The 12847-nt window shown below is 45.3% G+C and overlaps 1 protein-coding gene across 50 annotated transcripts in view; it reads left to right on the forward strand.

Moving 5' to 3' along the window:
- The window catches only part of arvcfb (ARVCF delta catenin family member b), a 310170-nt gene that overhangs the window by 196765 nt on the left and 100558 nt on the right, over positions 1–12847 (forward strand). The window lies entirely within an intron of this gene.

Here is a 12847-nt window from a genome sequence, read left to right on the forward strand (position 1 = left end):
GGCTGCCCCTGCCCTGTCTGTAACTGAGCCGGGGCCTGTTTGCCTGGCTGGGAGGACTTGGCTCTGGAGCTATGCTGTGAAGGCCAGCAGAGCCAGTCTGTTCCCTCTCTCCCCTCAGCCCAGGGAGAGTGGGCTGTGTTGGGCCGCTGCCACACGTTGTCAGTCTGCCTCTCTGACTTCCCTTCCTCCTCCTGTTGACTTCCCCTTCTGCTGCCTACTCTCCAGACCTCCAGGCCATTCCACAAACAGCCCTTGTTATGGCTGGCTTTTTTCATCACATTACTCAGTTTTTTATTGTTTTGTAACGGGCCACTGTCGGGGTAGTGTAATATAATGCATCCGTTCCCTCTAAAACCCTTGTCAGGTGACCCTGTTCGAGACTGGTGGAGGGGTGCCGAGAGGGCAGCCGGTAGAACAGAAGGGCTGATGGGAAATTGGACGACCCAAGGTTACCCAAGCGGTCTTTGCTGGGGGATTAATTGTGTAAGAGCCATGTAATGATTGCTGGCACAGATCCTGACTGAAATCCTGTTACCCACACTGCACTGGGGCAGGGAGGGAGACCTAGGACCTGTGGAGGCAAGGCAACACTCATCACAGGCACCCTGAGCCTGCCAGGAATCAAATGAGTTCTGTATTTAGTGGAAGTACAGTAGCTACTCCAATACTAACCACAGGGTCTCTCATTCTTTCATTAGCTACTTGCAAATGTGTGAATACTTACTACTTCATAATGAGCTGTTACTGCCAGAAATTATTTTTAGATTGTTTGGTTCTGAACAGAACCACTATTTTTCTTGCTCTGTTCCACTGTTCCGACCAGCATAATAAAGTTTGAAACCGATTCGAACACAATAAAAAGTACCGTTTTACATCGTTCATTTCTGTTCCTTTTTTAACCTGTGAAATAAATCCACATAGTTTTTACATTTATCTCATTAAATGAATACAAGCTTGCTATGCAGCAATCCAGAGACGTTAAAGGAAGAAATTCCTCCATAATCTCTGGGGAAGCTAATTGTGTTCATGCTTGATAGGTGGGGAGAGAGCATGTCAGAGGGGTGGATATGGAGGAGGCTTGGCTTGACGCGCTGGGCATCATGATCATGATGTGCATTATAATGTGTTTGGGATATTGATAGTAGACCTATTATTACTTCACCATATTACAGAATTATATACTAACTTGAGACCTATGGAGGAGTGGCTAATATGGAGGAGCTTTGATTGTCCGATCATTGGCTCAACGCCCTGGGCCAGAGATCGCTAACAAGCTCTTGTGGAGTGGCACCAGAACTCAAAACACACGTTACCTTTTTGTTGTTAATAAATACAATGTGAAACGTGGGAACTAATAGTATCCTTAACTAGTCTAGAAAAAGCTGTTAGGCAGACACTGGAAGGAGAAGTGACAGAGTGAGTGCTTCGCATAGGCGTTTATTATGAGACTGAAAAGAATGCTTGGAACATAAAATATCATTATTAACCGTTTCTCATGCTTTTAAAAGAATGGTTCTGTTCCGGAACACTAGAGAGCAATTTTGTTATTGTTTGTGTTTCTGTTCCTCAATTATTTAGTTATTTTCCGGGTTTCTGTTCTGTTTCTGTTTCTGGTTTCAACACCTGGGAACTGTACAGTAGATGTATTGGAGTAAGACTGGAATCCATCTTTGTCTTTTACCTTGGATATTTAGAACAGGGAAGTGTTATACTGAACAGTGGTTTATACAGAAGAACAACTGGAGACTTTTCTCATGGGTGATGCATTTTGTTTCCCAGTGTTTCTCAGTTCTCTTTCTCTTGCAACCCCCAATGCAAGGATTCTGCATGAGTCTTAACACTTCATACATCATTCAGGAGTAAAGATTGACACTGAAGTGCAGAGTTTCAGTCCTAGCTACTTGGATCATTGTTCTACTTTTAGTTTCATACTGCAGCATGACACAGAGGCAGCCCTCCCTTAGCTCCTCAACTATCTCCTAGCAGGGACAGTCCTTATGGCCTATTGAGTTGTGTGATGGATGACTCTGGGATTGATGGAGATAGATAGAGATCGTGGCTGCTGTTAATTGACTGTATCTCTTCATCTCCCTCCTTTGTCCAGGCTCACCTCCTCTCTCCTCTCCTGTTTCATCCAGAACAACACAGACATGTAGACCCTGAGATGGGAGAACTATTGTCTCTATACGATCTAATTCAGTGAAATATACTGTATACTATCACATTCCAGATCTGTTTTGTTTCTCATTGCTGTTGAATGTACAAAAAGTTAGATTCATTCATTCAGACATTCATAGTCGTATGATGTAGTGTTATGACTCCTCTGTGTTGTTTGACCTTGTGTGTCACTGTGATGCATCCATACATAGTGCACTACTTTTGACCAGAGCCAAATTTGTCCTGGTCAGAAGTAGTGCACTACATAGGGAATAAGGTGCCATTCGGGACCCAGAACATTGTGTGCGTGTTGCAGACTGACTGACTAGCATTCTGTGTGGTAGTGACTCAGACCTGCTAGTTTTCACAGTCCTGTATTAGTTGAGCACAGAACACAGAGCACAGGGCCGTCTACTAGGAACCTGTGAAGTCTTTAACCCTGACTGTGGGCCTAACCCACACATACGCACACACACACTTAGGGAAAGGTGTTAGGAGGGAGAACACACTACACAGAGAGGAATGCAACAGAAAAACACTGACTAACCTTCATTTCCCGTACCTGGAACCCCACTAAAGCTTTTAATCTAGCACAGGCTGAGAGTGGAAACATTCACACAGGTACACCTAGCTACACGTGCACGCACACGTACCCACACACACCTGGTGTCAGGAGATGTCCTGTGTTGAAGTGTCTCCTACTCTTAGAGATCTCTCTGCCCCATACTGTCAGTCTGATCCCGTCAGACTAGGATGAATAAAGTGTAGGTTTGACTAATCCTCCACCTGCCGCGAGGCCAAATCCCTATCTGTCTGACGCTTCAGTCTCTCCTTTCCTTTCTCTCTCCAAGGTGGTTTAACACCACCAGAGCCTTTCTCAGAAGTTTCTTTCTTTATGGCATCTGCTGACCTAACTATAATTTGGGAATTTGCGGTTGGCACCAAAACTACTTTGTGTTCCTCCCAAGGTCTTCGTGTCAAGGTCTTGTATTTGATTCAGGCAAACTAGACCTTGTGATAAATATGTAGGCTCATGAGGGCTCTTATTGCCTTCGACCTCTGATCTTGTTCCATATCAAATAAAATGTAATTGTCACATGCTTTGTAAACAACAGGTGTGGACTAACAGTGAAATACTTACTTATGGGCCCTTCCCAACAATGCAGAGAACAAAAATGATAATAACACATGGAATACAGACATAATGAGTAATGACAACTTGACTATATACAGGGAGTACCAGCACCGAGTCAATGTGCAGGGGTACGAGGTCATTGAGGTAGATATGTACATATAAGTAGGGGTAAAGTGACTAGAATAGATAGATAATGAACAGTAGCAGCAGCAGCGTGAATTTCACAATTTTCCTGTTCTGCTCAGTCAAAAGAGTTTGGTGCAAAGTGTGGTCACTGCAGATAGTCCGGGTAGCTATTCGGTTAACTATTGAGCAGTCTTATGGCTTGGGGGAAGTGGTAGAAAAATTACCCAATTGTCATACTTGAGTAAAAATATAGCTAACTTAATATAAGGTTACTCAAGTAAAAGTCAAAGTCACCCAGTAAAATACTACTTGAGTAAAAGTTTTAAAGTATTTGGTTTAAATATACTTAAGTATCAAAAGTAAATGTAATTGCTAAAATATACTTGTCAAGAGTACAAGTATAAATAATTTTGAATTTCTTATATTAAGCAAAGCAGAAGTATTTTCTTGTTTTAAAAATTTACAGATAACCAGGAGCACACTCCAACACTCCGACATTATTTACAAAAGATGCATTTGTGTTTAGTGAGTCCGCCAGACCATAGGCAGTAGGGATGACCACGTGTTCTCTTGATAAGTGCGTGAATTTCACAATTTTCCTGTTCTGCTCAGTACTTTAGGTTGTCAGGGAAAATGTATGGAGTGAAAAGTACAATATTTTCTTTAGGAATGTAGTGATGTAAAAGTTGTCAAAAATATAAATTGTAAAGTAAAGATACCCCAAAAAACTACTTAAGTAGTACTTTAAATTATTTTTAATGAAGTACTTTACACCACTGCTTGGGGTTAGAAGATGTTCAGGGTCCTGTTGGTTTCAGACTTGTCGTACAGTAGCAGAGAGAACAGTCTATGACATGGGTGGCTGGAGAATTTTACAATTTTTAGGGCCTCGTGTAATCTGATGATTTTCAAGTAGACCTTAATATACTGTTTTATTACAAATCTGTATGGGCTTCCGTTCATAGGAGGCTTATTGTGGCACCAGTACATATCACTTGGAGGTGTATGTGTGAGTGTGTATCTGCATATGCGTGCGTGTTCATCCCAATGTTTTAATTATCTGTCTCTGAAAGGTCACCTTTAGATGACAGACTTCCTCCCTTGCCTCCTCCCCATCTCTCCCCCACTCAGATCTGCCTCCCTTCCAGTCCGCCCTCTCTCTCTCTCTCTCTCTCTCTCTCTCTCTCTCTCTCTCTCTCTCTCTCTCTCTCTCTCTCTCTCTCTCTCTCTCTGTGTCTCTTTCTCTCTTTCTCTCTCTCCCTCTCTCTCTCCCTCTCTCTCTCTTTCTCTCTCTCTCTTTCTCCCCAGACAGCTTTTAATCATTTATTTAAGGCCAAGTTCGCTCGCCCCATTCACCTCCATTTTCTTTTTTAACTCGAGATGATAGAGAAAGAGATGGGGGGAGCAAGGGGAAAGGGAGATGGCGGGGAGAGCGAGAGAGGAAGGAAAGAGAGGACGGAGGGAGGGAGAGCGATAGACTTTAGTGGAGTCTGACACAACATTACATTGGGATCAAGCAACCGGTTAGTCAGCTAGCGGGCCTCAGACGAGCTCTGCTCTAGCCGCAGCTCGCTTGTCAATCTTTCATTACATAGTCCTGTTTTGATGGCCTTTTCTGGGGTTCAAGGTTGGGCTGTTTAAAGAAATCCAGGGAGAGCTGTCCTGTCCGCTGAGTAGCTACCAAGAGTGAGAGTTTACTGTACGTACACGGATGCACACACACACACACAATAATGGAGAGCTGACACACTTCTCTGAGGTAAATGACAACACACAATTTACACCCACTATTTGACTCTACTGCTGAGAAACTGTGTTTGACTTTGTCCCTGGGTGTATTGATGACCAGAAGGGCCAAGTGCCAGTAGTTACCCCACCTGCACACATACAAACACCGAACAGCCCAGCCCGTGGGATTAGAGGATTACGGAGGAAAAGACTCCCAACATGAAAGCGGATTCTTCTAACTGATCAGCAAGACAGACAACCAGCAGATCAATCAGGTCTCTGTGAGGCAGAGGGTTATTGCAGCCCCGGCTAGCACGGCCGCTCTGCACAGGCAACAGCTAGCTAACACTGCTTGGCTAATCAATGAAGAACTGCCCACTTGTTAGCACCTTCAAAGATTGACAGAAAACAAACCGTCCCTCTGGCATCATCAACTTCTTGCTTGTCTCACCCAGCCCTCCCCCACTCTGATCTGCTAAACGCGCCACAACACGCCACACCACAACTCATCTCTCACTCTTAGTCTCTCGCACCTCTCTGATTCAGAGGGGTTGGGTTGAATGCGGAAGACACATTTCAGTTGAATGCATTCAGTTGGACAACTGACTAGGTATCTCCCTTTGCCCTTTGCCCTTTCCCCTTTTTTCTCTCTCTCTCTGTACTCCACCCTCTCCCTCTCTCCTTAGCTTAGTGGCACCGCCCAGCATTCACATCTCTCTCAAATCAAATCAAATCAAATTTTATTTGTCACATACACATGGTTAGCAGATGTTAATGCGAGTGTAGCGAAATGCTTGTGCTTCTAGTTCCGACAATGCAGTAATAACAAGTAATCTAACTAACAATTCCAAAACTACTGTCTTGTACACAGTGTAAGGGGATAAAGAATATGTACATAAGGATATATGAATGAGTGATGGTACAGAGCAGCATAGGCAAGATACAGTAGATGGTATCGGGTACAGTATGTACAAATGAGATGAGTATGTAAACAAAGTGGCATAGTATAGTATAAAGTGGCTAGTGATACATGTATTACATAAGGATACCGTCGATGCTATAGAGTACAGTATATCCGTATGCGTATGAGATGAATAATGTAGGGTAAGTAACATTTATATAAGGTAGCATTGTTTAAAGTGGCTAGTGATATATTTACATCATTTCCCATCAATTCCCATTATTAAAGTGGCTGGAGTTGAGTCAGTGTCAGTGTGTTGGCAGCAGCCACTCAGTGTTAGTGGTGGCTGTTTAACAGTCTGATGGCCTTGAGATAGAAGCTGTTTTTCAGTCTCTCGGTCCCAGCTTTGATGCACCTGTACTGACCTCGCCTTCTGGATGATAGCGGGGTGAACAGGCAGTGGCTCGGGTGGTTGATGTCCTTGATGATCTTTATGGCCTTCCTGTGACATCGGGTGGTGTAGGTGTCCTGGAGGGCAGGTAGTTTGCCCCCGGTGATGCGTTGTGCAGACCTCACTACCCTCTGGAGAGCCTTACGGTTGAGGGCGGTGCAGTTGCCATACCAGGCGGTGATACAGCCCGCCAGGATGCTCTCGATTGTGCATCTGTAGAAGTTTGTGAGTGCTTTTGGTGACAAGCCGAATTTCTTCAGCCTCCTGAGGTTGAAGAGGCGCTGCTGCGCCTTCTTCACGATGCTGTCTGTGTGAGTGGACCAATTCAGTTTGTCTGTGATGTGTATGCCGAGGAACTTAAAACTTGCTACCCTCTCCACTACTGTTCCATCGATGTGGATAGGGGGGTGTTCCCTCTGCTGTTTCCTGAAGTCCACAATCATCTCCTTAGTTTTGTTGACGTTGAGTGTGAGGTTGTTTTCCTGACACCACACTCCGAGGGCCCTCACCTCCTCCCTGTAGGCCGTCTCATCGTTGTTGGTAATCAAGCCTACCACTGTTGTGTCGTCCGCAAACTTGATGATTGAGTTGGAGGCGTGCGTGGCCACGCAGTCGTGGGTGAACAGGGAGTACAGGAGAGGGCTCAGAACGCAACCTTGTGGGGCCCCAGTGTTGAGGATCAGCGGGGAGGAGATGTTGTTGCCTACCCTCACCACCTGGGGGCGGCCCGTCAGGAAGTCCAGTACCCAGTTGCACAGGGCGGGGTCGAGACCCAGGGTCTCGAGCTTGATGACGAGCTTGGAGGGTACTATGGTGTTGAATGCCGAGCTGTAGTCGATGAACAGCATTCTCACATAGGTATTCCTCTTGTCCAGATGGGTTAGGGCAGTGTGCAGTGTGGTTGAGATTGCATCGTCTGTGGACCTATTTGGGCGGTAAGCAAATTGGAGTGGGTCTAGGGTGTCAGGTAGGGTGGAGGTGATATGGTCCTTGACTAGTCTCTCAAAGCACTTCATGATGACGGATGTGAGTGCTACGGGGCGGTAGTCATTTAGCTCAGTTACCTTAGCTTTCTTGGGAACAGGAACAATGGTGGCCCTCTTGAAGCATGTGGGAACAGCAGACTGGTATAGGGATTGATTGAATATGTCCGTAAACACACCGGCCAGCTGGTCTGCGCATGCTCTGAGGGCGCGGCTGGGGATGCCATCTGGGCCTGCAGCCTTGCGAGGGTTAACACGTTTAAATGTCTTACTCACCTCGGCTGCAGTGAAGGAGAGACCGCATGTTTTCGTTGCAGGCCGTGTCAGTGGCACTGTATTGTCCTCAAAGCGGGCAAAAAAGTTATTTAGTCTGCCTGGGAGCAAGACATCCTGGTCCGTGACTGGGCTGGGTTTCTTCCTGTAGTCCGTGATTGACTGTAGACCCTGCCACATGCCTCTTGTGTCTGAGCCGTTGAATTGAGATTCTACTTTGTCTCTGTACTGGCGCTTAGCTTGTTTGATAGCCTTGCGGAGGGAATAGCTGCACTGTTTGTATTCGGTCATGTTACCAGACACCTTGCCCTGATTAAAAGCAGTGGTTCGCGCTTTCAGTTTCACACGAATGCTGCCATCAATCCACGGTTTCTGGTTAGGGAATGTTTTAATCGTTGCTATGGGAACGACATCTTCAACGCACGTTCTAATGAACTCGCACACCGAATCAGCGTATTCGTCAATGTTGTTATCTGACGCAATACGAAACATCTCCCAGTCCACGTGATGGAAGCAGTCTTGGAGTGTGGAGTCAGCTTGGTCGGACCAGCGTTGGACAGACCTCAGCGTGGGAGCCTCTTGTTTTAGTTTCTGTCTGTAGGCAGGGATCAACAAAATGGAGTCGTGGTCAGCTTTTCCGAAAGGGGGGCGGGGCAGGGCCTTATATGCGTCGCGGAAGTTAGAGTAACAATGGTCCAAGGTCTTTCCTCCCCTGGTTGCGCAATCGATATGCTGATAAAATTTGGGGAGTCTTGTTTTCAGATTAGCCTTGTTAAAATCCCCAGCTACAATGAATGCAGCCTCCGGATAAATTGTTTCCAGTTTGCAGAGAGTTAAATAAAGTTCGTTCAGAGCCATCGATGTGTCTGCTTGGGGGGGGATATATACGGCTGTGATTATAATCGAGGAGAATTCTCTCTCTCCCGCTCCTTTCTTTACCTTGTTTTGGTTTTCAATGATTGCCTGAAAATGGCTTCCTTCCTGTTTTCTACATTACGAGGGTGTACAGGAATTAGTTGAAGTTAGTTTTCTTTAAATATGGAACTAGGGTATTTGTATTTATTAAGGATTCCCACTCTTCATGGGGTCCAAACAAGATTAAGGCAATTACGTCACCCAAACCACTGTATACATTATATATACAAAGGTATGTGGACACCCATTCAAATGACTGAATTTGGCTATTTCAGGCACACCCATTGCCATGCAATCTCCATAGACAAAAACTGGCAGTAGAATGGCCTTTCAGTGACTTTCAGCGTGGCACCGTCATAGGATGCCACCTTTCCAACAAGTCAGTTTGTCAAATTTCTGCCATGCTAGAGCTGCCCCGGTCAACTGTAAGAGCTGTTATTGTGACAGCGGCTTCGCAACAGCGGCTCAGCCGCGAAGTGATAGGCCTCACAAGCTCACAGTACGGGACCGCTGAAGTAAAATAAATTGTCTGTCCTCAGTTGCTACACTCACTCCCGAGTTCCAAACTGCCTCTGAAAGCAACGTCAGCACAATAACTGTTCATTGGGAGCTTCACGAAATGGATTTCCGTGCCCGAGCAGCCGCACACAAGCCTAAAATCACCATGCATTGAAAGCGTCAGCTGGAGTGGTGTAATGATTGGACTTTGAGCAGTGGAAACGTGTTCTCTGGAGTAATGAATCATGCTTCACCATCTGGCAGCCCTACGGACAAACCTGGGTTTGGCGGATGCCAGGAGAACGCTACCTGCCCCAATGCAGAGAGCCAACTGTAAAGTTTGGAGGAATAATGGTCTTGGGCTGTTTTTCATGGTTCAGGCTAGGCCCCATAGTTCCAGTGAAGGGAAATCTTAATGCTACAGCATACAATGACATTCTAAACGATTCTGTGCTTCCAACTTTGTTGCAACAGTTTGGGAAAGGCCCTCTCCTGTTTCAGCATCTCAATACCCCCGTGCACAAAGTGAGGTCCATACAGAAATGGTTTGTCGAGATCGGTGTGGAAGAACTTGACTGGCCTGCACAGAGCCCTGACCTTAACCACATCGAACACCTTTGGGATAAAATGGAACTCCTACTGCGAGCCTGGCCTAAACGCCCAACATCAGTGCCCGACCTCACTAATGCTCTTGTGGCTGAATGGAAGCCAGTCACTTCAGCAATGTTCCAGCATCTAGTGGAAAGCCTTCCCAGAAGAGTGGAGGCTGTTATAGCAGCAAAGGGGGGACCAAATCCTTATTAATGCCCATGGTTTTGGAATGAGATGTTTGACGGGCAGGTGTCTACATACTTTTGCTCATGTAGTGTATCTACAGTCGTGGCCAAAAGTTTTGAGAATGACACAAATATTAAATTTCACAAAGTCTGCTGCCACAGTTTGTATGATGGCAATTTGCATATACTCCATAATGTTATGAAGAGTGATCAGATGAATTGCAATTCATTGCAAAGTCCCTCTTTGCCATGCAAATGAACTAAAGCCCCCAAAACATTTCCACTGCATTTCAGCCCAGCCACAAAAGGACCAGCTGACATCATGTCAATGATTCTCTCGTTAACACAGGTGTGAGTGTTGACAAGGACAAGGCTGGAGATCACTCTGTCATGCTGACTGAGTTCTAGGGAGTTTTTCCTAGCCACCGTGCTTCTACACCTGCATTGCTTGCTGTTTGGGGTTTTAGGCTGGGTTTCTGTACAGCACTTTGAGATATCAGCTGATGTACGAAGGGCTATATAAATAAATTTGATTTGATTTGAGTTCGAATAACAGACTGGAAGCTTCAAAAGGAGGGTGGTGGTTGGAATCATTGTTCTTCCTCTGTCAACCATGGTTACCTGCAAGGAAACACATGTCATCATAATTGCTTTGCACAAAAAGGGCTTCATCAGGCAAGGATATTGCGCCAGTAAGATTACACCTAAATCAACCATTTATCGGATCATCAAGAACTTCAAGGAGCGCGGTTCAATTGTTGTGAAGAAGGCTTCAGGGCGCCCAAGAAAGTCCAGCAAGCGCCAGGACCGTCTCCTAAAGTTGATTCAGCTGCGGGATCGGGGCACAACCAGTACAGAACTTGCTCAGGAATGGCAGCAGGCAGGTATAAGTGCATCTGCACACACAGTGAGGCAAAGACCTTTGGAGGATGGCCTGGTGTCAAGAAGGGCAGCAAAGAAGCCACTTCTCTCCAGGAAAAACATCAGGGACAGACTGATATTCTGCAAAGTGTACAGGGATTGGACTGCTGAGGACTGGGGTAATGTCATTTTCTCTGATGAATCCCCTTTCTGATTGTTTGGGGCATCATGAAAAAAGCTTGTCCGGAGAAGACAAGGTGAGCACTACTATCAGAAATGTGTCATGCCAACAGTAAAGCCCATTCATCTGTGGGGTTGCTCCTCAGCCAAGGGACTGGGCTCACTCACATTTTTGCCTAAGAACACAGTCATGAATAAAGAATGGTACCAACTTCTCCCAACCATCCAGGAACAGTTTGGTGACGAACAATGCCTTTTCCAGCATGATGGAGCACCTTGCCATAATGCAAAAGTGATAACTAAGTGGCTCGGGGAACAGAACATCAATATTTTGGGTCCATGGCCAGGAAACTCCCCAGACCTTAATCCCATTGAGCACTTGTTGTCAACCCTCAAGAGGCGGGTGGACAAACAAAACCCCACAAATTCTGACAAACTCCAAGCATTGATTATGCAAGAATGGGCTGCCATCAGTCAGGATGTGGCCCAGAAGTTAATTGACAGCATGCCAGGGTGGATTGCAGAAGTCTTGAAAAAGAAGGGGCAACATTGCAAATATTGACTCTTTGCATCAACTTCATGTAATTGTCAATAAAAGCCTTTGGCACTTATGAAATGCTTGTAATTATACTTCAGTATAATTCCATCGTAACATCTGAATATCTGAAAACACTGAAGCAGCAAACTTTGTGGAAATTCATATTTGTGTCATTCTCAAAACTTTTGGCCACGACTGAACAATACAACATTTGTAATACCACAAAACAAAAATATTACAATGTATGTCTGTGTGTGTTGAGAGTGTGTGTGTCTCCACAGTCTTCACAAGTTGTTCCATAAGTTGTAGTTTTATCTGTTTTTTAACCTGATTTTACTGCTTGCTTGAGTTACCTGTGGTGGAATAGAGTTCCATGTAGTACTGTGCGTTTCCTACAGTGCGCGCACACACACACACACACACACACACACACAGATGGTTAGGTAAAGCACCATATTCAGCCCACAAACACACTATTCATGAATAAATGGCTGACTGAAATATGAATAAAATACAATATGCCTGATAGCCATCTAGGCTTTAGTATCCTTGAGAGAGCCTCTGCCTTAACTACCTCTGTGTTATGGCCACTTCTGACCACATCATATTCTGATAGTTTGATTTTTTATTTAACACTTATTTTAACAGGTAAGTTGACTGAGAACAAACACATTCTCATTTACAGCAAAGACCTGGGAAATAGTTACAGGGGATGAATTAACCAATTGTGAACTGGGGATGATTAGGTGGCATGACGGTATGAGGGCCAGACTAGGAATTTAGCCAGGACACCGGGGTTAACACCCCTACGATAAGTGCCATGAGATCTTTAGTGACCACAGAGAGTCAGAACACAGAACACGTCCCAGCCAAAAGACAGCACCCTACAGAGGGTAATGTCCCGATTCAATGCCCTGGGGAATTGAGATATTTTTTTAAACCAGAGGAAAGAGTGCCTCCTACTGGCCCTCCAACACCACTTCTAGGAGCATCTGGTCTCCCATCCAGGGACTGACCAGGACCAACCCTGATTAGCTTCAGAAGCAAGCCAGTGGGATGCAGGGTGGTATGCAGGGTGGTATGATGATGAGAATATATTGTAACTGCGTATGGAGTGCAGCCTCAGACCTTGTAGGGTGTGTGTAAGTTCAGCTGCAGACCACATACAGTAGGGTGTACCCCTGGTGACGGGGTTACATATCCAGTCTCAGCCCTTCTCATCTATCTGTCCCTCTATGTGTATCTCCCAACCTCATTTCAGACTGTGCTGTCAAATAATAAAGCATGCGTAAGGTGGTCAGCACACCGATCTCCTTAAATAAAAG

This window comes from Oncorhynchus mykiss, chromosome 11, assembly GCF_057628025.1.
Source record: "Oncorhynchus mykiss isolate SJ-2025 chromosome 11, ASM5762802v1, whole genome shotgun sequence".
Taxonomy (NCBI): domain Eukaryota; kingdom Metazoa; phylum Chordata; class Actinopteri; order Salmoniformes; family Salmonidae; genus Oncorhynchus; species Oncorhynchus mykiss.